Consider the following 25,769-nt stretch of genomic DNA (forward strand, 5'->3'; position numbering starts at 1 on the left):
ATTTGTCACTTCTATTTTTTTCCACCAAATTCTTGGAGTTCCTTTAACCCATCCCCTTGGGGAGGGGTTAATGTAGGACTCTAAGGAAACAACATGGATGATATTACAATAAAAGGAATATGAAATCTAAATTACTGGGTTCAGGTGGTCCCTTCGTGAGTCTGGTTCTACTAATAAAGTCAAATAAGCCATAAAGATTCACCTTTCCTCAACATTTTCTTCATGGTATGTAACAGGAACATAATAATATTTCTTACAGGGGTGCCTGGGTGGCTCAGTTGGTTAAGCATCCATCTTCAGCTCAGGTCATGATCTCACAGTTCTTCGGTTCCAGCCCCGCATGGAGCTGCCAGCTCAGAGCCTGGAGCCTGCTTCAGATTCTGTGTGTGTCTCCCTCTCTCACTCTGCCCCTCCCCTGCTTGTGTGCGTGCTCTTTCAAAAGTAAATAAGCATTTCTAATAAAATAAAATTAAAAAATAATATTTCTTACAACGCAATACAAATATAATTCTACTGACATGTAAAAATAAATTTTTGCTGATACTTTTAGATGAAATCCATCTATTCCAGACAGAAGAGTATTTGTGCTTTACTCCATTCTAATGGCAACCAGTGTATTGCAACGGCATTTGGACATACTCAGATATTTAAAGGTGAGGCTAATTTTCATACATGGCTTTAGAAAACCATTTCTTCATAACTTTCAGTACCAGATCACCTTCCACATGTTTTTGTTACCTATGTTTAAGATCTAAGGTCATGACTATCAAAGCCACTGCCTGGTTGCTATATTGTGTTCCCTTGATATTTCATCTACAAATAACCCACCTTTCTCCTTTCTACGTGTCTGTACCGTAAGGCAATGCAGCATAGAGTGTATTGAACTCCATGATACAACAGACTGCTCCACAAAGCCAAACCCTGAGTTCTCCTTATAAGGAAGTTCTCGCCCTGAACATTCCCTTTGCTATTAAACCTGGAAGTCCCAACCTCCGGTGCAGACGCTGATCCGCTTGCACAGAGTTATACTTTGGATTCAGGCAGCCATATTTTGGGAGGCCATCCCTGGTCTACCAATGTCTCATCTGGCATCTTCAAAACTTTACAGCTTTATTGAGGTATAATGGACACATAAAACACTGCACATATTTAAAGACCATAATTTGATTAGTTTTGACATATGTATACACTCGTGAGATCATCACCGCCCTTATGATGAACATTGTCTATCATACCCACAGTTTCTTTGAGCCCCTTTTCTATCAATCTTTACTGCCCTTCCACGACTCCCCCCAACCCCACCCCAGGCAACCAATGATCTGCTTTACATCACATGGACTAATTTTCATTCTCTAAAATTATATATAAGTGGAATCATATGATACGTAATCATTTTTGTAGGTAGGCACTTAGCTTCTTTCACAGAACATAATTATTTAGAGACTCATTTATAATGTTGTGTATTTTAAAAGTTCACTGTTTTGGGGGTGCCTGGGTGGCTCAGTCATTTAAGCAACTGACTCTTGATTTCAGCTCAGGGCATGATCTCTGCGTTCGTGAGACTGAGCCCAGAGTCAGGCTCTGCACTGACAGTGTGGAGCATGCTCAAGATTCTCTCTTCCTCTCTCTCTGAGCTACCCCCCACCCCCACTCAGTCGTATGCTCTCCCTCTCTCTCTCTCAAAATTAATAAACATTTTTTAACTGTTGAAAAAAATAAAAGTTCACTCTTTTTAAATCATTGATTATTTTTCCATCATATGGATATACCACAAGGCATTTATCCATTCACCTCCTGATGGGTAAATGGGTTGTTTCCAGTTTTTAGCTATTAAAAATTAAAGCTGCAGGGTGCCTGGGTGACTCAGTCAGTTAAGCGTCCAACTCTTGGTTTCGGCTCAGGTCACGAACTCATGGTTAATGGGTTTGAGCCTTGCATCAGGCAGCATGCTGTTGGTACAGAGCCTGCTTGGGATTCTCTCTCTCCCTGTCTCTCTGCCCCTTCCCCGCTCTCGCTCTCTCTCTCTCTCTCTCTCTGTCCCTCTCCCCAAAATAAATAAATAAACTTAAATTTAAAAAAATTACAGTTCCTATGAACATTTATGCAAATCTTCATGCAGTCAAATGTTTTCATTTCTCTTGGATAAATGCTTAGGAGTAGAATATCTGTGTCGTCTAGTAGGTAATGCTTTTTGCTTTTCAAGAAATTGGCAAACTTTTTTCCAAAATGGTTCACCATTTACATCCCCATCTGGGTGTATGAGAATTTCATTTCTTTCGGGTCATTACCCACTCTTAAAATAGTGTTTTAATATTAGGGATTCTAGAAGCTTTATATGAACAACTCTTTGGGGTTTTAATTTACATTTCCATAAAGAACTCTGAATATTGAGCAACCTATAAAGTATTAATATGATATCCATATATCTTCTTCAGTAAAGTAGTCAAATCTCTTAGCGATTTTTAAATTAGGTTTTTGTCGTATTAATTTTGAATTGTAAGTGTTCTCTGCATAGCCTAAATGTAAGCCCTTGGTCAAATACCTATTTCAAAAACATTTTTCCCAATGACTTGTCTTTTTATTTCTGTAAAAGTGCCCTATAAAGAACAAATGTTTTAGTTTCAGTGAAGTTCTATTTAATCACTTTTTTCTATAGTTCATGCATTTGGTGTTCAGTGTAACATATCCTGGCCAAATCTAAGCCAATCTGGCTTTCTGTTGCTTAATGTTAGTATGTCACATATTATCTTATCCTTTTACTTTTAACCTATTTGTGCCTTTACACTTAAAATGTGTGTCTTGTAGGCAGACTGCATTTTAACTTTTAATTTTAATTTTAAAGACTTGCTTTTTATATTTAATATATGGCTCTATGCCCTTTAATTGGACTGTCCAGCCATATGCATATTACATAGCTATTGATAGGATTGTGGTTAACACGACTATCTTGCTTATTATTTTTTATGTGCCCCCACTTACTTTTTGTTGCATTTTCTCTCCTCTTCAGTCTTCTTTGGATAAAATATTTTTATTATCCCATTTTATCTCCTTTATTTATCTAACAGCTATACCTTGTTATGGACTTGTTTTTGTTTATTGGTTTGTTTTGGTTTTTTAGTGGATGCCTTGGAGATTTTACTGTATCTCTTTAACTTACCGTAGTCTACTTTCAATAAAAGGACCTTACCATGATACAGTTACATTCCTCGTCTCCCAGCCTCTGCTCTCTTATAGTCAAGAGAACAAACACACTTCTACGTACTTCTGCATACATTATAAATTCCAAAATGCAGCCCTGTTAATTTTATTTTTTTAATGTTTATTTATTTCTGGGAGAGAGACAGAAACTGAGTGTAAGCGGGGGAGAGGCAGAGAGAGAGGGAGACCCAGAATCCGAAGCAGGCTCCAGGCTCCCAGCTGTCAGCCTGATGAGGGGCTCGAACCCATGAACCACAAGATCATGACCACAAGATCATGACCTGAGCAGAAGTCAGACGCCCAACCCACTGAACCATCCAGGCACCCCTCACCCTTGTTAATTTTAAACACGGCACTATATTGTAAAGAGATTTGTAAAATGAAACAAAAACACAGCTTTTATATCATTGTATAATTTCCAGTGCTAGTCCTTCCTTTATGTAAACTGGGATTTGTATCTGGTAACATTTTTCTTCTGTCCAAAGGATTGCCTTTACCACTTTTAGAGTAAAAGTCTAACAGTAATTAAATCGTTCAGCTTTTGTATGTCTGAAGGAGGCTTTGTTTCTTCTTCCTTTTGAAAGATACTTTCACTGGACATAGAATTCTAGGTTGACATGTTTTTGTTTGTTTAAATATCTCAAAAAGGTTGCTGCATTTTTTTCTGGCTTCTGTTATGAAAAAATTGGCTCTTGTTCTTACCCTTGTTCTCTGTACACAATGTATCTTTTCTTAAGTGTTTTTAAGATTTTCTCCTTGTGACTGGTTATAAACAATTTGAATAGAAATTTTATGGTACAGTTTCATTTTTGGTTTTATCTGTAGTAACAACTTGCTGAAATTGTTGGACCTCTGAGTTTATTATCTTTATCAACTTTAGAAAAATTCTGGCCACTGTTTTTTAACTAATAAACTTTATTTTGGGGAGAAGTTTTAGGTTCACAGCAAAATTGAGAAGCAAATGAAGAAACATCCCACATAGCCTCCTGTTCATTCCCCCACTAGGGACTTGCCACACCAGATTGCTACATTTGTTGCAATCAGTGAATCCACATTGACACATGGTTATCATTCAAAGCTTACTGTCAGAGTTTAATCTTCACTGTAGTATCACTCAAAATGGTTTCACTGCCCTAAAAATCCCCTTTGTTATGCTAGTTTATTCCTTCCTAGGATGGAACCACTGGTGACCACTCATCTTTTTACGGTCTCCACAGTTTTGCCTTTTCCAGAATACCATATAACTGGAATCATATAGTATGTAGCCTTTCAGAGTGACTTCTTTCACTTAGAAATACACATTTAGTTTTTTTCCCATGTCTGGCTTGATAGGTCATTTCTTTTTAGCTGAATAATATTCCATTGCCTGGAGGTACCACAGTTTATTTATTTATTCATCTATTTTCCAGTTTGGGGAAATTGTAAATAAAGCTTCTATAAACATCCCTGTGCAGGGTTTTGTGTGGAAATAAGTTTTCATTCATCTGGATAAACATCAGGGAGCACAGTTGCTGGATTGTATGGTAAGAATATGTTCAGTTTTGTAAGAAACTGCCAAACTGTCTTCTAAAGTGGTTGTACCATTTTTTTCACTCCCACCAGAAGTGAATGAGAGTTTGCATTATTCCACATCCTCATCAGCATTTGTTGTTGCCATTTTGGGGTTGGTGTGCATGTTGAATGTCTTTTCATATGCTTACTTCCCATCTGTATATCTTCTCGGGGGAGGTGTCTGTTCATCTCCTTTGCCCATTTTTAAATCCGGTTGCTCAGTTTCTTAGAGTTGAGTTCTATGAGTTCTTTGTGTATTTTGAATCACAGTACTTTATCAGTTGTGTCTTTTACAGATGTTTTCTCCTAGTCTGTGGCTTGTCTTCTCATTCTTTAGAGCCATTATTTTTCAAATAGTTTTTCTGTACTAACCCCCTCTGTTTGGGGAATTCTCTGTTACATTTACCTTAAAACACCTGAAGTCATCCCAGAGCTGATATGGTTCACCTTTTATTTTTCAAGTTTTTTTTTTAATGCTTATTTTATTATTATTTTTTTTAAATTTTTTTTTTCAACGTTTATTTATTTTTGGGACAGAGAGAGACAGAGCATGAATGGGGGAGGTGCAGAGAGAGAGGGAGACACAGAATCGGAAACAGGCTCCAGGCTCCGAGCCATCAGCCCAGAGCCCGACGCGGGGCTCGAACTCACGGACCGCGAGATCGTGACCTGGCTGAAGTCGGACGCTTAACCGACTGCGCCACCCAGGCGCCCCAATGCTTATTTTATTTTTGAGAGAGACAGAGCATGAGCAGGGAAGGGGCAGAAAGAGAAGGAGACACAGAATCTGAAGCAGGCTCCAGGCTCTGAGCTGTCAGCACAGAGCCAGATGCAGGGCTCGAACTCACAAACTGTGAGATCATGACCTGAGCCGATGTCAGACACTTAACCGACTGAGCCACCCAGGTGCCCCATCTTTTGTTTATTTTTAAGTTTAGATGGTTTCTTTTCTTCTTTCATGTCCTCATATTCACTTATCTTTTCCTCAACAATGTGTGATCTGCAGTTAATCTACTCTTAGTTTCCTCTAGTGTATTTTTCATCTCAGACTTTGTATTTTTTATCTAAAAGTTTGAGTAGCATCTTTTTCATATCTTCCATATATTTCTTTCATATGGTCATTCTTTCCTCTACCTTCTTGAATATATGGAGTCTATTTATAATAACTCTTAATCTCTGTGCCTATTTTTATACTGTCTGTGTCATCTTTCTCTCTTTCTGTTAATTTTTCTCCTCATTACAGGCTGCCTTTCCTTGCTTCTTTGCCTGACAAGTAATTTTAGATGAGAGGCCAAACTTTGCAAATTTCATCTTATTGAGTGTTGGGTATTTTTCCATACCTTTAAATATTCTTGAGTTTTATCCCAAGGTACAGCTAAGTTAGTAATAAACAGTTTAAACCTTTCAAGGTTCTACTTCAAGCTTTGTTGGGTGAAACCACAACAGCTTTTAGTATAGAACCAACTCTGATGTCCACACAATATAGGGTTTCTCTAAGCTATCTAGAAAAACACGAGGCCTTCCTCGCCCTGTGCAAGCTTTGTGAGTTGTTCAATCTTCCCTTTCCAGTAGTTATTTCCCTGTCCTCAAATAGTCTCCTCAGATGCATGCACTGATCACTATCAGCTGAGGACTCAGGGTGAGCTGGGAGCCTTGAGATCTCCAGAGCTCGCTCTCCGCGCCCCTCTCATGTGGGGAGCAGCTCTCTTCTCCAATATTCTTCCCTGCAAATTTCAGCCACCTGGGCTTAACAAAATTTTGAAGTCTATCTCTCCTAACTCAGGGAGACTTCTGGACTCTATCTATCTTCCCCCTCCCTGTGCTATGGCATGGAAACTCTCTGTAGGAAGGAAGGTAGGACAATCATAGATACTTACCTTGTTTGTTTCTCCTCTACTGTGGATCAGTATCCTGTGCTTCCTGGTGTCCTGTTTCTGCAACCCATTGTTTTAATTATTTTTCTAGATTTGGTTATTTAACGTGGATGGGCAAATGCAGTCTCCATTGCTCCACTGGGGACAGAAGCAGAATTCTGTCATTTTTACTGTAATGTAAAAACAATCTCTGTTATTTATTTGCCCCTCATAACAAGGCTTGGCAGGGAGGCTGAAGGACACTAGAACAGCTCCTCAGACTTAGAGGAGCTTAGGGTCTTAGGAGTTTAGAAGACCTTAGGGTCTTCGGGTGGTCCTAGAAGCCAGAGTCTGCAATTGTCCCAACACCAAAGATCCTGACCAAAAGCAGTCACTTGGGAGTGGTTCTCATCAAAAAGTACTCACTCAGTCAACCTGCAGAACACTCAGCTAGTGCAGCTAACTCACTGGTGCTGTGAAATCAAGCAAGAAGAAATTGCTAAAAGTGGGGTTAGGATAGGCAGTGTGTTGGGGGAACAGACAAAGCAAAGCACACTGGCTTCCAGGCCAGGACGGCCACCAAGATAGCCTCCGGCACCCTCACTTCTGCTGAGAAAGGCTTTGCATGCCCGACATGAAGCCCAGCACCCACCTGCCTTTCCTGCTTCGGGAGGCACTAATTACCCTTTGCCTTCTCCCATCAGGATATAGAAATACTGGACCTTGCTTGCCAGGACCATGTTGATATAGTACATCTTGTAGATGAGGAAAAACAGGACTGGAGGCTGTCTGCCTCTTTATCTGGTAACAAATCAAGAGCTGGTGCTGTCATGACACACAGAGACTTATTTCTTTCATCACCATTGCATTCGTCTATTAATTACTTTTCAAATGATACACGTGAATTGTCCAAAATGCAAAGAAAGATAAAGCTTAACATTAGAGGCATCCTCAGACACACACACACACACACACACACACATTGCTCAGATATTGTTCTATAGACTTCCTGTATTACACTGGAATATGTATGGTCTCACAAATATATAGGTGTGCATTTCTGGGGCGCCTGGGTGGCGCAGTCGGTTAAGCGTCCGACTTCAGCCAGGTCACGATCTCGCGGTCCGGGAGTTCGAGCCCCGCGTCGGGCTCTGGGCTGATGGCTCAGAACCTGGAGCCTGTTTCCGATTCTGTGTCTCCCTCTCTCTCTGCCCCTACCCCGTTCATGCTCTGTCTCTCTCTGTCCCAAAAATAAATAAACGTTGAAAAAAAAAAAAAATTTATAGGTGTGCATTTCTGCGTGTGTGTGTGTACTTTTTGAATTTTTTTGCTCACCTTGCTTTCTGACTATTTAAATAATTGCACAGTACAACATTCGTTGATGGGCATAACAAAATATACTTAAATGTTCCTCAATAATGAAATATTTCAAGTGTTGAAAAATTTTGAGCATCGTCAAATTGTTCTATACACTTTTAAATGTCAAATTATATCGGATAAAATTTTCTATGCATTTTTTGTTAGACTATGCAAACTTCTACCTTTTGGTTGCTAGGCTTTCAGCGTAGCACCGTGAGTTAATATTCATATATCCTGAAGAGGTGACAGGGAGTGTGTGTGTGTGTGTGTGTGTGTATGTGTGTGTGTGTGACCACAGCCAGATCACTGCTACATGAGTTATTGCACATCTATGAGTTTTAGGCAGCTGCCGTCTCCTTAGCTGGCATAAGTTGTAGAGTTATAAAAGGCTTCACTCACCAAAATATCTCCTCTTGATTGGTCTGTCAGAAATTTCCAATTTTCCTGTCACTCCATAAAGACCTTCTAAAGGTGCTCTGCATTTTAACTAGACTAAAATAGACTTTTACTTGAGAAGAGTAACATTATCAGAGATTAGTCTCTCAAATTATTCCATTAGCACCCATTATCATTGCAAAGAATGCAGGGTCCTGAGGGGATGGGACTTAAGATAGACAAGCTGTGATTGGCAGCAGAAGGACTGAGGTGTATGGCGAGGATGTTGACATGTTAGGTGCAGATATGTGGTCAAGTGACCACAGCTTTCAGCCTGAGCATCAGTAGAAGGACTTCTCAAAATATCGTCATGATTCATGTTCACAGCAGCATCGAAGGGCTATGTCCAAAGGCCATGTGCCACCTCTGTCTGCAGCAGTCTGGCCAGGAGAGGACTTGAGATCGAGAAGGTGAAGGAGTCCATTTTTATTCTTTTCTACATCCTCCCACAGTGCATGTATCCTGGCTCTAGAAAGCAAACCGTTAAGGCTTTTCTCAACAGCCAGAGAGCCAAGCAACTCTCAAGTGGTGTTAGAACGTATCAGAACAGGGGCCCCTGGGTCCCTCCGTTGGCAAAGCTTCTGAGTCTTGACTTCGACTCAGGTCATGATCTCAAAGTTTGTAAGTTTGAGCCCTACATCGGGCTCTGCACTGACAGTGCGAAGCCTGCTTGGGATTTTCTCTCTCCCTCTCTCCCTCTGCCCCTTCCCCACTTGCTCTCTATCTCTCTCTAAATAAAAGATAATAATAATAATAAAATAAACTTAGAACATACCAGAACATACACGGGTGGATGTGACGAGCAAATCTCCATCTTCCATTCAGACCAGGAGAATAGGGTCATTTGTGTCTTACAAAACGAGTTCTGCTATTACACAAAGAATAGTTAGTAACGATAACACAATCTCAGAGCAACTTGACCTCAGAAATGTTTATCAGATATGTTTTATGACCCTGAGTACACAATGAAAAAGTCTGATGCATGAATCGTTTCTCTTCCACCTAGAGAAGAAACACTAATGAAGCAGGGGTCAAATATTGATATGCCTGCAGTCACAAAACCCTAGACCCTTTCCCAGTTCATCTCACCAGTAATTTATTCACCGCTGTCAACTGCAGAAAGGGCAAACTCCTCACCGCCGCGACCTTCCCTCTTTCCTCTCAAATTCTTGTCGCAAAACTATTCAGTATCTCTTATCTGGCGATTCCGCTGCGGAGTGCCCACACAAAACTTCCAGACTGGTGAGCCTACACCGACAACCGCTTAATTTTGAGCAAAGAATACGAACAAATTATGTGGCTATTTTGGCATCTTACGAGTATCGTTGCTCTATGTTAATTCCACTATTCCGTTCCTTATTAGGAATCAAAAGCGGACACAAGACAGAAAGGGAAGAGAGGTGGAAATAAAACAGAAAGGTTTTTCAGCTCACCATCTTAAGAGTCACTAGCACTATGTGCGAAACATTGTGGCGCAAAAAAGTTTAAAATTCTTAGCTAGAAAACAACTATGTTGAACTAGTTAATAGTTGTACTGTAGTGCCTGAGCACACATGCTATGGAATCCGACTGGCCAAATTAACTGGCTCCACATCTCACCAGCTGGGCGACCTTGACCAGTCACTTCACTTCTCTGCGCCTCAGCTGGCCAATCAGTAAAATGGGATGACAATAGTACCTCCCTCACAAGGATTGTGAAAATTAAATCATATAAGTAAAACCCATTAGAAATGGGTCAGACTCGGGGCGCCTGGGTGGCTCAGTTGGTTAAGCATCCGACTTCGGCTCAGGTCATAATCTCACGGTTTGTGAGTTCGAGCTTCATGTCGGGCTCTGTGCTAACAGCTGGGAGCTTGGAGCCTGCTTCAGATTCTGTGTCTCCTTCTCTCTCTTCCCCTCCCTAACTTGTGCTCTGTCTATGTCTCTCAAAAAATAAATAAATGTAAAAACATTTTTAAAAAAAGAAATGGGTCAGACTCCCGGAAAGAGCTTTATAAATGGTAGCTGCTGCCATTATTATATTTATTATTATTATTACTATTATTATTGAGTCAGGAACTAAAAGGTGTGAAAACAATGAGAGAAACATAAAACATGGTCTCTGTTCCCAAGGACCTTCAATCCTACGAGGAATAAAAGCCCCACTGAGGCAACAGTGAGGGAACAAAAGGGCCATCGCTTGTACTTCTCATGACCAGTTCAATAAAAGCTCCAGGAAGAGCAGGCTCAGCCTGACCCACCCCTGCAGTCACAGGATTCTTGGAGGGGCATGCCCACAATTCAGGCCTTGAAGAATGAACAGGATTTCAAAAGTCGCTCTAGGCTTGCCCTTGGACATGTGGTCCCCAGATGTGTTTTGTTTGGCTTATGCAGGACTTTTAATACATTTTAATTAGTTGCCAACATTTAAAATTAGATCATCCTCCACCCTGCTTCAGCCATTTAATTACCTGCCTGGTTCTTGTCATGAGTTGAGTTTGCAACCCCTAATCTATGGACTTAACACCCATTCTTATTGTCACGAGTAACTATAAGCTTTGGTAAACATATTAGAATGATTTATTTTCTTCATATAACTCTGAGCCATGCATAATAGCAAGGGTTCATAAAAGTTCTTTTCTTTTTAAAAGTAGTTCTTTCTTCTTAGAAATGGATTTCTAACCAGGCCAGCTTGGACCAGATTTCAGGAAGAATTATAAAATGCATTATGATTTCTTCCACTGTTTTGTCTCTATTGTTCCTTTTTTATTGGGCTATTGGATTAGAGCTTAATGAGCTATCTTTTACAGGCAAAGAAAGCATAGGACCTTGCAGTGCACGGGGAGAACCTATAACTCACTTGCAAACATTGATAACACGGCAAAAACTTCCTAAGAGACCAAGTCCTGATTTGACCTTGGTTGGAGCTAAAAGGGCTGTCAGGATGCATTTGGGAAAGGAAGGAGAAACACCAAAGCTTATGCCTACATGCTATCCTGACCACCTCCTATTCACCCTGTTGGTGAAGTAGGGATCCCAGGCCCTAAAAGGTATGAGATGGTCAAATGCACAGTCCCCAGTAATGGCAGTGGGTCACTTACAGTACTCCCAGCCTGGGAGAGGAGGGCACTACACGGCATGCAAGGCCCACATGGGAGTTGCATGCAAGGCCCACATGGCAAGATGAACCAGCAGGGGCCATGAGACGCAGGCTCTGTAGTGGCAAGAGTGGGAGGTGACCCCTGGTCCCTACAGAAGGATGGAATTGTCTTGGTAATTTTGCTGGCCTGCAGAAAAGTGAACCTATTAGGTTGAGGTCCAGGTGGGGAGCAGTGAGGCCAGATGATAGGGAACTACCCAGTGTGAGATTTCTCACTTGTTGGGGACAGACCTGAGGAAAGCAGGGAACTCCCAGCGAGGCTCTGGTGGGGGGAGGGAGGGAGGCTCAGAGACATCAAAGCAATGCATGGAATTTCAGGCTTTCCAATGTGCATGAGAACATTTAAAAATATTTATTTTGATGGTTTTAATTTTTTTTTACATTTATTTACTTTTGAGAGAGCTCACGAGTGGAAGAAGGACAGAGAGAGGGAGACTGAGGATCTGAAGCAGGCTCAGTGTGCTGTCAGCACAGAGCCCAATGCAGGGCTCACACTCACAAACCATGAGATCATGACCTGAGTCAAAATCAAGAGTTGGCTACTTAAGTGACTGAGCCACCCAAGTGCCCCTATCTTGATATTTTAAAATCATGTACAGAACAGTATGAGTTTCTAACTAGTGGTTTTCATGCACTGATTATATTCCTTTTTTTTTTTTTTTACGTGTATTTATTTTTGAGAGACAGAGACCGAGCATGAGCGGGGGAGGGGCAGAGAGCGAGGCAGACACAGAATCCAAAGCAGGCTCCAGGCTCTGAGCTGTCAGCACAGAGCCCAGTGCTGGACTTGAACTCATGAACTGCAAGATCATGACCTGAACTGAAGTCGGATGCTTAACTGACTGAGCCACCCAGGTGCCCTGTGACTATATCTCTTTTAGTATCAAGATGTTGGATCTCAAACACACTTTTTTGATGGGCTATCATATACAGTTCTTTCCCTGTTTATAATATTGTAATATGAATGCATCCTTTCTATAATTGTGTATCAGATCAAGTCAGACCATGCCTCATCAGGGCTTCTCTTTTATTTTTCCCACAGGCCACGCTGGGTAAGTTCAAAGATACAGGTTCCACGGCCCAAACCTCCATTTTCAATCATTGTTCGTTATAATTCCTTATAACATTTCCTTCAAAATCACCTTGGTTTCACTACTTTAAAATTGCCTTTTTATGATCTACAGAAGATGATTCACACTCACATCATGGCTACCTGAAAATCTGACATTCTCCACAGAGAAGTAACACATGTCCTCCATGCCCACCCAGAGGGAAAAATATAAAGGAATACAGCATTCCCTTCACTATGAGAGATTTGGGGGTTTTTTTCCAGTATGTTTTTTGAAAAATTGGCCAAGCCTATGTCAGTTGTCTTTTTAGTCTTAAATGCTATTAATGGTATAATGCCAGTCACATCTCCCTGTCAGATCTGAGGCAATTCATTGTACCGAAAAATCCTTTTTCTATCCTATTTTACCGTAACATGCTTCAACTTGGCTATCTTTCCTTACTGTATGACAGATGTATGTACTTTCTTCTCTGAAGTAATGTGAGTCCGAGGATATGCCTCTGCCTCTTCACTGTGAAGTATGAGGCCTACCTTCCTCCCTGTCTCTCGTTTCTAGTGACTTCCTTGATCATCGGCTTGTCAGTCCTGCTGTCTGCGTGTCCAGCATCTCCAGGTATAGCAGCTTCCTATCTTCTCCAGGCGGACTCCACTCTTCTTGGTGGGGTTGTCTCTGACTACAGCACATTTTCTCAGCTCATGTTCTGCAGAGCAGGGGAGACCAGGCGCTGGAACAGACCTCACAGGGTCCAGGCAACACAAACTGCCTCACAGCCAGGTCCTCAGAAAGAGAACTCAAGAGGAGACTAGGTATAAGTGGCTTTGTTCCAACCCCCCTAGAGTTCACGTCCATAGACCAGAGGAACCTGTGTACTCTGAAAATTCCGGGACCATGTTCTCACGTCACCACTGGATTCAACTTCCCTTCCTGGTCTACAGAGGAATGTAGAGGCAAAAGTTATGCCCACCATTCAGCTGGGGAGAAAGAAGACACCATACAGGTTGGTCTCACCAACAACAAGCTATCCAATTTTGGTAAAGGAAAGAGTAGCCATTTTTCTATTTCACAACTGGAGGTGGTCAAGTTCTCCCAGTGTGTGACATTACGCATTTGGATAACTTCTTGAAGAACACCTTGATATGCTTCAATCTGTGCCTCCTGCTGTGACTCACTCTGGGAGGCTTAGTGGAAACGTGTAGCATAGCCACTTTGTGTTCTGTACACCATCTTCCAGATTTCTCTTTTGCTTTGCCCATCAGTCTCTTCTCCTCTTGAGAAGCTGAGAGAACAACTAATCTCCACAAACTGTCTAAGGGATTACAAGTTATGTCTCCCCCACTTTTCCTAACCTGCCACACTGCCATGAACCCTCCATGGGAGATGGCTGCTATTAAGGTCAACACTGTGCACAAGACATCCAAGTAAGACCCAGAATAAGTCCTGTAGAGTCGCGTACCAGTGACTTTCTTTTTCCAGTAACAAATTACTATGGTATGGACTATATTTACATACTTTATCCCACCCTGAGATAGCTCCCTCCATGCCACATTCAACTGCCAAACATCTGTCAAGAGCGTCTTCCCATAGTAGAGGTGAAATAGCTCTTCATTCAGGTGAACTGTATATCTAAAAACGGGCTTTTCCATACAATTATAACACAGCCTTACCATAAATGTTTTTCAAACTGAAAATACTTGTATCCACCCTTCCTACATCAGTCCCCTAATGGCCTAGACAGTGGACAACAGTGATCTCCAACAAATCTGGAACAAAAACTAGGGGTCATATATTTAAATCTCATTCAACATTAAAAAAAAATTTTTTTAATGTTTTTTTATTTTTGAGAGAGATGGAGACACAATGGAAGTAGGTTAGAGGCAGAGAGAGAGGGAAACACAGAATCCAAAGCAGGCTCCAGGCTCTGAGCTGTCAGCACAGAGCCTGACGTGGGGCTCGAACTTGTCAACTGCGAGATCATGATCTGGTCTCAACCAGATGCTCAACCAACTGAGCCACCCAGGTGCCCCTCATTCAACATTTTAATTATTTTTTTTTTTAATTTTTTTTTTCAACGTTTATTTATTTTTGGGACAGAGAGAGACAGAGCATGAACGGGGGAGGGGCAGAGAGAGAGGGAGACACAGAATCGGAAACAGGCTCCAGGCTCTGAGCCATCAGCCCAGAGCCCGACGCGGGGATCGAACTCACGGACCGCGAGATCGTGACCTGGCTGAAGTCGGACGCTTAACCGACTGCGCCACCCAGGCACCCCTCAACATTTTAATTATTGATGTCCTCTTTTTTTTTTTCTGTTTTAACCAGGGAAGTTTACTGTAACTCACGTGATACTTTCCAAAGCACCGCACTGATAATCTGGATGTGATTTAAAAACCAGAATTTTTCCAAAGTAAACTTCAGGAGTTCATTCATCTCCCGATCTCTGTATCACCCCCTTCTCACTCGCCTTTGAAGACAAATTTCATGTCTGTAAAACCAAGAATAACGATTAGCAAACTCAGTCACTCTTGTCACATTGATATATTTATGGCCAAATAAATTTATTTTTAAACTAATTTTGACTTATTCTGATATAGTCATCACTGCTTGTCAGTAAGGGGTAATATATACGGCTTTCACACATTCATAAAGATTTCAGCGTTGTTAAATTTTAGAGCGAGAGCTTAATACTGGGAGAGAAATTTTTTTTCGATGAGGGACAAGGATTCCATATGCTAAAAATGACCTTTCATTTCACAATAGGGCTCAGGCCAGGACTCTCTAGTCACACTTTGTACATCAGGTTGGAGGAATGAGATCAGACTCAAGGCCCAAGGGCAATGGCGTCATTCCTGCAGGATTTGAAAGGCCGGGACTAAGAATCCAGATAGAAAGCTCATGAGGACACAACAGAATAAATAACAAGGGGATGGAGTGGATAAGAAAGGTGGTGATACAAGTCCCCGGGGCCCTATTGTCTATCCCTTCAAAAACGTACTATCATATTAGAGTTCACCAAAAACCCCCTACCTGCACCAGCTCCACGTTCACACTGCATCTCACCTCAGTCTGGCAGCTGAGAGGAAGAAATGAAGTACAGTAAAACCTTGGTTTGTGAGCATAATTCATTCCGGAAACATGCCTGTAATCCAAACCACGCGTATATCAAAGTGAATCGCATGAACTGTTGGCTCAGTTGTGATCATGTGACATTCAGCGTCATGTAAGACTCGTATTGCAAGACATCACTCATTTATCCAATTAAAATTTATTAGAAACGTTTGCTCGTCCTCTGTAACACTCACCGAACAAGTTACTCAATCCAAGGTTTTACACGTGTTGGTGGTACTGGAGCTCCTTCAAAGTTCCCCAGAAGACCCCTAAGGCAAATGAGAAGCTACAATCCTGCACCCCACACCCCACACACCAGTGGGCGCTTCCTGTAGGACAAAGACTGCTTGCTGCCCAACTTTTGATTTCTCCCATTGTCTGCCACACTTTTCTCTCTAAAAAGTCAAAGTCATGGATTTATTCTTTCTATTCTTCATTTTCCAGTTTTATTGAGATATAATTGACATGTAATGCTGAAAGCCATGTTTTTTAACTCCTCTTCCCTTTTTAAAAAAAAAAAAATATTATTCCTGGGGTACCTGGGTGGCTCAGTCGACTAAGCATCTGACTCTTGATTTCTGCTCTGGTCATGATGTTATGGTTCGTGAGTTCAAGTCCTGTATCGGGCTCTGCACTGGCAGTGCAGAGCCTGCTTGGGATTCTCTCTCTCCCTCTCTCTCTGCCCCTCCCCCATTCACATGTCTGTGCTCTCTCCCTCTCTCTCTCAAAATAAATAAATAAATGAAATTTTGAAAGAGGTAAAAAATATTTATTATTCCTCTTTCATGGAATTGCACTTTTTCCTTTTGAGGCAAAGTCACTTCTGAACCAAACTGGACAAACCACACATGACTTAAACATATGTTTGCCAAGCAGTTTTATTCTGTTCTCTGAGAAATTTAGCACCACTCTGCCGTCCTAAGTGGCATCAGAATACACTTTCACTACAGAACTGTCAGAATATAATACAGCCTGCAATAAAACCTAATCGGTAAATAAAGTAACAAAACCACTTCCTTTTCACAGGGGCAGCGCAGTCATATTTTAACACGTACTTCTGATGCAAGATCCTAATATCTTACTAAATACATGTATTTGCAGTTTGTACGCCTTATGCCCAGACCAGTGCATTATTTGAGTTTAGCTATAGTTTTTGTTAACATTTTAATCAAACTCATAAATAAAAGGGAGAAATCTGGCCAGTTGGGAAGGAGCCGAAGTAGAAGAGTATGCACAGCAGATCTCGGTGATTTCTCTGGAATATCCTAAAATATTGCCAAAGAATTGTGGGTTTCAGCAAGTAGGCTGTTAACAATTACTCAATATTAAGGGGGTGACTTTCAAGATGGGGATTTTTCTCTCTTTGTTTTCTGCTATAAATGCGTATCTTTTTTCTTTGACTCCCAACTTTGTTGACTCAGCTTCTGAAGCCGTATCATCAACAATTTATCTTTCCTTGGGCTGCACTATGTTTGTAAATCTTTCAACTCAGTCTATTTCCTGAGGTGGCTCTGTGCATCTCTTGCTTTGTTCAAGGGACACAACCGCATTCATTTTGTGCATGAAGCAAACAAACAAACACCGGATGGGGGTCTGTTCTCTTCTAAAAGGTCACATTACATCTTGGTTCAATAAAATGGAGACAATTCTTTTTGAATAATAATTTTGCCCTGCATATTAGATTTGGAACATTCTTACAAATAATAAGAAAAGAATACAGTAATGAAAATAAATATATCTCGAACACGATAAAAAAATGTCAATGAAAGCCTTATCTTTGTTTTCCATATATACCCTTGTAAGAAAGGCATTAAACCCACAGGGTTCTTCTTATAGGCCATCAGTGGAAATTACATGTAGCCAAGGGGTAGGTACCCACTAAGATCTAGAAGAATTCATACTGTAGTTGCTGACCCCATGCATGTTCTATGGCAAAGATGGTCTTCAAAATTGCGGGGTTGACAGCTATTGCTTAGATAATTTTTTAATCATTTTGATAGTTACAGTTTCTGTCATTAGTAGGGCAAACTGACAAATTATCAGTGACATATTTACCCTATCAGTGGTATCCCCTCGCTGCCAAGATTGTAGAAAACATACTTGATCAGCAACATGCATAAGATGTACTAGTTCACCACCTGGTTGTTTGGGCTCAAACTGGAGAGCTTTTTTTGTTTGAACTAGGTAGGGTTGAAACTGTTTCTGGTTCAGTGAAATTTCACAAAAGTAAACTTTCTATGGCATGTTAATCTAATAGTTTCCCCACGGAAGACTGTGTTGCTCTCCATCAAGAAGGAAGTGAATCCTGTGTATATGGCAGCTCTCAGATTTTCTGAGGTAGGGGTAGCCTGAATCATGAGGAAAACCACGTACCATCCCAAAAGTCCATTCCCACAAAGCTATGACGGGCTCTAAACATGTCAACCATGCATATGAATCGCATCACATTTGCAATCTTATAAGTGTGTATTCTTTCCCTAGACTAAAGCCACTTGCCGGCAGTAATAATATTAATAACTTTCAGACAAGTTACATATCAAGTAAAGTGATTTGCATGCACTACTGAATAGCTTAATGCCCAAGTTTTAGGTATTCTGAAAGTCTGATATGTCACACTGGAAGAATATGGAACACATTGTCCACTTAAAATAGAAGCAAAGTATAGCAGTTATTAGCACGGAAAGTCAAGCCAGAATTCCTAGGTTTGAATCTTAGTTCTGTCATTATCCATGTGTCCTTGGGCCAGTTACTTAACCCGTCTTTGACTCAGTTTTATCATATATAAAATAATTATATTAACAAAACCTTCCTGAAAAGGTTGCTTTGAGGAGTAAATGAGAAAATATACATAAGGCACTTAGAACAATTTTCTAGCATTTAATAAGTACTATGTACACGATAGATGTTATTGTCACTATTATTACTAATGTCGTCACAAGTAAAGGAACGTTATCTATATGTCACTTTGCTATTTTGGACAGAACTTTTTCACATGAATCACATTGTTCAGATGGACCATATCCTCTCTTCTGGTGGATGCTCCTTGAGGGTACCTTTTTTTTTTTTTTCAGACAGATCGAGAGAGAGAGAGAGAGCATGAGCAGGGGAGGGGCAGAGGGAGAGAGAGAGAGAGAGAGAGAGAGAGAATCTTAAACAGGCTCCATGCTCAGTATGGAGCACACTGTGGGGATCATGACCTGAGCCAGAATCAAGAGTTGAACACTAAACTGGCTGAGCCACCCAGGTGCCCCCATGTCTTCCCTCCTCTTAAACTCAATATCGATGACACACATTAATTCTAGGCCCTGCCATACCCACCACATCTTCTGGAAGAACTGCCAGTACACCCAGGTACCACAATCTTGGCTCTACCAGGTTTGTATGGAGCCAAACACAGTCCCCTCCTAGGAATGCAAACTGTGGTATAAGGAGAGAATCAGAGGATCCTTAGCAGCTGAGAGATTTTATCAGGAAAGGACACAGTTACAACGGGGCCATGAGGCATCAGAGGGGGCACATACATGGAAGATATAACACAAGTAGGGAAAGCCTACGAGGAAGAGAAATCTAGAGTGGCAGGCAAAGCAGTCCATGAGAAGTGGGGAGAGAAGTAGCAGAGGGAGGAGAGGGCACAGAGAGCAACTACAAGGACTGAAAAATGTCTCTTAATGACCTTCCCATCGCAGCCTGCCCACCTTACTCTTACCAAGGCCTGACATTTTGATTTCACTTATGGTTTCTTTTTCTTTTTTTTTTTTTAATTTTTTAATGTTTATTGATTTTTGAGAGAGAGACAGAGCGCAAACAGGAGAGGGGTAGACAAAGAAGGAGACCCAGAATCTGAAGCAGGCTCCAGGCTCTGAGCTGTCAGAACGGAGCCAGACACAGGGTTCGAACGCACAAGCTGTGAGATCATGAACTAAGCTGAAGTTGGAAGCTTAACTGACTGAACCACCCAGGTGCGCCTCCTTTTTTTTCCTTAAATTTACTTATTTATTTTGAGAGAGAGACTGTGCAAGCACAAACGGGGTAAGGGCAGACAGAGGGAGAGAGAGAATCCCAAACAGGTTCCAGGTTGTCAGCACAGAGCCTGATGTGAGGCTCGAACTTACCAACCTTGAGATCATGACCTGAGCCAAAATCAAGAGTTGGACACTTAATTGACTGAGCCAACCAGGTGCCCCAATTTTACAAACAATTTCAAATGCTCATTCCTGATCTCCCCTATGGGCATCCTTGCCAGTGGGGTTATTTGAGGCAGGTTTCCAGCAAAGGAAGGTGTCATTAACTTTATTTTCTTATTTTCTGTATTTTTGATTCTCTGACCTCCAAGGCCTTGCTGTTACATGAGGGACTTCCCCTCTCTGGGCTGCAGATGCCTTGAGAGTGCACATCAAAGAGGCTGGGGACACCAAAGTGTGAATTCATGATTTCTGGTTGAGAAGCAGAAAATGTTTTGCAGAAGGGGTGGTATTTGAGATATATTTTGGATGATAGGGAGAATGTGGAAATGTGAACGTATGCTGCATGATGGGACAGGGAGAAAGTCCAGAACAGGGAGTAGCCTGAGCACAGGTAGAGACAAAGAGAATGACAGCAGTTTGGAAGCCTGATTACGTGAAGAGAGCAGAGGAGGCAAAGCCTGGAGGAAAGGTTGGAGCTGAGTTCACATTCATGTTTCCCTAAAAGATCAGCCCTTTGTGATGGCTGTAACAGTTAGAGTAGGTGCTATTAACTGAATTGTACTCCCTCAAAATCCTTATATTGAAGCCCTAATCCCTAATGTGATGGTATCTGAAGATAGGGCTCTTAGGAGGAAATACAAGATGAGCCTAGAACATCTTTTTGAGGGGCGTCTGGGTGTCTCAGTTGGTTAAGTGTCTGACTCTTGATTTCAGCTCAGGTTATGATCTCACAGTTCATGAGTTGGAGCCTCATGTTGGGCTATGCGATGACAGCATGGAAACTACTTGGTTTTCTCTCTCTCCCTCTCTCTCTCTCTGTCCCTTGCCTGTTAACGCTCTCTCTTTCTCTCTTAAAATAAATAAATAAACTTAAAACAATTTTTTTTAAAAAGATGAGGCCTCATAATAGGATTTAATACCCTAACAAAAAAAAAAGACACCAAAGAATTTGCTAGCTCTCTCTCTCTCTCTTTCTCTCTCTCTCTCTCATTCTCTCCCCACCTCATGTGAGCACACAGTGAGAAGGTGGCCATCTACAATCCAGGAAGAGAGCCCTCACCAGGGACCCAAATCAGCTGGCACTGTGATCTTGGACTTCCCAGCCTCCAGAACTATGAAAAGTCATCTCCTGTTGGTCAAGCTACCTGGTCTATGGCATTTTGTTATGGCTGCCTGAACTGACTTGTGCGGTGGGCAAGGGCTCAAACAAAATGCCAACTCCCAAAATGAACCCCTGCAAAACTTAGTGTTGTCATCGCCTTGTTGTGTACTTTCTAACTTGATGGAAGCTGGTGGCTGGCAGGAGAAGAGGTACACATAGATAAGACAATGATAATAGCACCGCTTTGGAGGCTGCTTGCCTTTATGGCCTAAACACCATCTCCAGGAGTAAATGTTTCCATCACAGTGTGACAAATGTAATAGGTTTTGGAGGTCGCATTTTCAAAAATTAATAATACACATGCTGTGTGAAAACATTATGTTCAGAGGCATTTTTTTAGGAGTTTCAAATAGAATATCTTAAAGAAATCATCCTAAAATGAGGTCATAAAGTTTCCCAATGTATGATTCTAGCAAGAGTGCATGGGGAGTAGATTTATCAACTGCAGGGTATGAAAAGGTAACAAAAAACTGGGGTGTCATCAGTGTGTCTGTTCTATTAATTATTTTAAAATTACATTAATCACAGGCTTTAGCCATAGTACAACAGGGAATCAGTTAGTAGGTGTCTATGAAAGATTGAGAGGGAAAATGCACACAGACCACATAAATAATAAACCAGAAAGAAAAAGCTAGCTTCTATCCCGCCCAGTCTCCTTCAGATACCCTGGGGAAAAAAATCTACTTTTATATGCTCAATTCAAGGGAAAATTTAACAACCACATGGTATCAATTAAAGATAGACCCTTTCCTGAATTCACGGACCTAATGGAAAATTACTTGATTATTATAATTTGGATTATTATAATTGCTAATGAGAGCCACTTGACTTTGATTTGGCTTCCAGGATAATCTTCAAAAAGCCTTTGCTTGATTTCTTCATTCTGAAAGGAGCAAAGTGGGAAAACCAAATAATTTACTCCTTAGATAAGTGATGCTTTTACTTCTGCCCATGTATATATAAACAGTAAAGAACTAAGAGCATTAGATACACATTGAACATGGATTTTGAGACAGTCATACAGCCAAGTACATGCAAACGAAGGCATTTTGTTTAATCCCTAAGAAGCTTAACACGTAGGACACACGTGGGCAAGAATATATAGTGGGACAAAGAAGGGGGTAAGCAGTCTGAGATCCCATGATCATCAAAGTCAGAATTCTTTATTCTTCAATTCAACTGAGATCATCTCCCTTGACTAGAATAAGGTATTGTCCACTGAGCGACAAATATAGACAGCTTCAGCAGCTTGAGTTATGCAAGCAATGTTGCTATGGAAAAGTTTTAAATCTACTATAACCTGAAATTTGTTATCTATGTTAAGTTAGTACTTAGACACACCTCAGGTGATGAACTTGTGAAGCTTCCCAAATCTCCCCAGTGGATGTCAGGGGGACTAAAGTAACAGTATTTACTGAGCATCTTGTATGGACCATTCATTATGTAAGGTGTTGGAGAAACCAAAAAGGAACATGACCTCAGAAGGTTCACAGAACACAGTGTACAAACAGAAATGGTGAGCCAGTAATACCTTGCCTTAAATGTTAACTGCCAAACAAGGGTGGTTTAGAAAATTGGTGCATAGCAATTCCTGGTTGTAGGTCACCGGGTCATACAATTAGGTAAAGAAATTTAACTTAATCTTGGAACAGGACCAGAGGATCCAAAGAGACAACCAGAGATTCCTGTCTATGAGCTGTACTGTGTCCAAATCTGGACATGAGAAAGGTATACATCCTTGAAGAGGTAAATGTTACCTCAACAGTAGCAAGAAAAAGTCTGGGGTGTATGAGGTAATCATTCCCCTCACAGAGGATGCTTTTAATTTACTAGAATGAGCAGTTGTTTGATTGGTCAATTGGTTGTTTTTAACCTCTAGCAAGATCAGGAAAGAGATTAGGGCACAAATACACAGAGCCAAACATGAATGTGCCGTGTTTCACACATAAAGACAAAGCAATAAGTAGACAAGATACTTGGAGTTTTTCTAGTGGTGCTCAGTGTTTCTAATAAGTAGAGTTCTATTCCTGCCCATGTTCTCCTGTGACCAGGTGAACATTTGAGAAGTAATCACCAGATAAGAGCACAGGGGTTGAAGTGAGATAGCTCTGATCTCATTTTCTAGCTGTGTCATTTACTAGGTATGACACCTTGGCCAAACCACTTGTCCTCCATGAGTCCACATCTCTTGACTAGAAAAATGTGACTATAAAACACTCAGCTCAAAGGAGAATTATAGGGATTCAATCAGAGAATGCATATGAAGCTCGTGATATTTAGTAGGTATTCAAAAAAAGAAAAAAAGTCCACTATTCTTGCAACTAAGCTTGAAAGGTGGCTCCAGCCATGGAAAACAAATTGCCAAATGACCAAAGACCCTCCCTGCTGCCTCCAGGACTGAGTGATGGCCTCATTGCCACCAGCTGAGCTAACTGGCCACAAAGCAAGGAAAAGAGGAACCATCCAAAACAAAATGCTAGAAGCTAAAGAACCATCAAAAAAGATAGACCACAGGTGTAATTGGCTAGAAGAGGTCAGATCCGTTAAGGAGAAAACAGAGCCCCATTCTAAGGCCATGTGGAAACTGAGCTGTAAATTATTTGGCAGAAAATACCCATTCTAAGCAAGGGCCTACATGCTAGACTCTTTCTCCACATTTCAATCCGTTACCCACCCATAGCCTCACTCCCATATTCCAGCGTGTCAACACTTCCAATGTCCTTCTTCCTCATTATGGAGGACACACTGAACAGGCCACATGGAGAGATTTACACAGCCATGGCTGTCAGGAGAAATTCTAGCACAGTGATTTACTTCAGTATGGAATTCAAAACCAGAACCAGAAATCCTTCATTATCATTTAATATGAATCTATTTCATTAACTAATTTAAAATCATGCATAATTCATCACAGGCATTGTTCATTTATAGTTTAGCATGTATTTCCCTAGATGTTGCCTCCATAATAGCTTTTCCTCATTATTTTTCTTGCATAAATGATTGAGATGATATACAACATTACTTTATCAATGGAAATGGGATGGCTCTTTATTCTTTGTCAAATTGGGTCACTGATTTCCCTATGTAACATAATATTTCCCATCTTGTGTTTTCAAAATCTTTCCCTAGCCATTCTCATTGTATCCTTTTATAATGATGCTTTTATCAATCTGATTGTATTATTTTGTCTACTTTATTTTATTAAATGTTTATTTTGAGACAGTGAGTGCATGTGTGAGCACATGTGAGAAGAGGAAGGGCAGAGAGAGAGAGAATCACAAGCAGGCTCAAACACTCAGCATGGAGCCCAACGCAGGGCTCAAACCCACAACTGTAAGATCATGACCTGAGCCAAAATCAACAAGAGTCAGACACTTAACCAACTGAGCCACCCAGGCATACCTATTTTTTTTTTATTTTAAAAGCAAACAATCGTGACACAAAATCTGTGATACTTTCTCAAGTAAAATTGGGTGACAGACTTAAATCTAGAATTAAAATCTCCTTGTTTCAAAGTCCTCTGATTTTCTAAGCAAAAATCCAACATTTTTTTTCCTCCCTTGACAAATTACCTATATGAAGACATTTATCTATAGGGTAACAAATTGGTGTTAAGTCCTCCCTATTAGCATATAATAATAATAATAATAACAACAACAATAATGTTTAAGTATGGTCCTAAAATGTCAATTTTATTATTATTCAGGTATAGGACAGCCAACAGGCAAGGAGATGATTTCTATTGAAAAGATGGGCATTGAGGAGGGCACCTGTTGGGATGAGCACTGGGTGTTGTATGGAAACCAATTTGACAATAAATTTCATATTTAAAAAAAAAAGAAAGAAAAGAAAAGATGGTTTGTTGCTCACAGTTCCCAAGAGGAGCAGCCACACCACTCTGATAGATGTCACAAGGGGAAGCACCAGGGTCAGCTGGGAAGCAGAGGGAATAATGGGCAAGAGCCTTTCTTGCGGTTTTCATAGGAAGGAATGGGTGAGCCAGGGAAATCAGGGTTAGGGCTGACCGGTTTGAATAATTTCAGTGAGCTCTGGGGCTTAAAGGTTGTCCTCAATTGTTGATCCCCATCCCTGGGATAATTAAGGCAGAGGAATAGTAGTCCTGAGTGTAAGAACCCAACAGAGGAGAGGTGAGGGCTTGGGTTCTGAATTAGTTAGTTGCCATGTAGAAAAGGCACCCTCTCAGGTGAGTCATGTATTATCTTTAGGAATTGGCTAGTCCTGGGAGGAGTAATCTCTCCAGGATCCATAAGGCTCCAGATGTCAAAGCACCAGAAACACAGGATTCATACAAATACCTGGTCACTCATAGGTGCCACACACAATACTAAGATCTCAGCATGCACTTTTACATGCAATCCCTAAAAACCCTGTAAACTACTGACATCACCATCTCTGTTTCATAGATGGGGATCTGAGATTTAGAGACCATAGGTATGGAACACACAGCTAATAAGTGTGGGGATAGGAACTTCACCCCCTGCAGCCCAGCTACAGGGTTCATGTGTTTTTTTTTAATTTTATTTATTTATTTTGAGGGAGAGAGAGCATATGCATGAGTGGGAGATGGGAGAACAGAGAGAGAGAGAGAGAGAGAGAGAGAGAGAATCTCAAGTAGGCTGCTCATTGTCAGTGCAGAGCCCGATGTCGGCTCAATCTCACAAACTGTGAGATCATGACCTGAGCCAAAACCTA

The 25,769-nt window shown here is 41.0% G+C and overlaps 1 long non-coding RNA gene across 5 annotated transcripts in view; it reads right to left on the minus strand.

Annotated features, from left to right (window-relative positions):
- Nucleotides 1-411: 411 nt before the first annotated feature.
- The window catches only part of LOC123602150, a 62,936-nt gene continuing 37,578 nt past the window's right edge, over nucleotides 412-25,769 (minus strand). For 2 of the 5 annotated variants that reach the window (XR_006714393.1, XR_006714391.1), the window contains exons 6-9: nucleotides 15,630-15,675; nucleotides 9,172-9,659; nucleotides 6,627-6,793; nucleotides 412-455 (exon numbers count right to left, since the gene is read on the minus strand). This is a non-coding gene — a long non-coding RNA (uncharacterized LOC123602150). The remainder of the gene's footprint in view (nucleotides 456-6,626; nucleotides 6,794-9,171; nucleotides 9,660-15,629; nucleotides 15,676-25,769) is intronic. The other 3 variants (XR_006714399.1, XR_006714398.1, XR_006714397.1) reach the window with 3 other exon arrangements.

This window comes from Leopardus geoffroyi, chromosome A1, assembly GCF_018350155.1.
Source record: "Leopardus geoffroyi isolate Oge1 chromosome A1, O.geoffroyi_Oge1_pat1.0, whole genome shotgun sequence".
NCBI lineage: Eukaryota > Metazoa > Chordata > Mammalia > Carnivora > Felidae > Leopardus > Leopardus geoffroyi.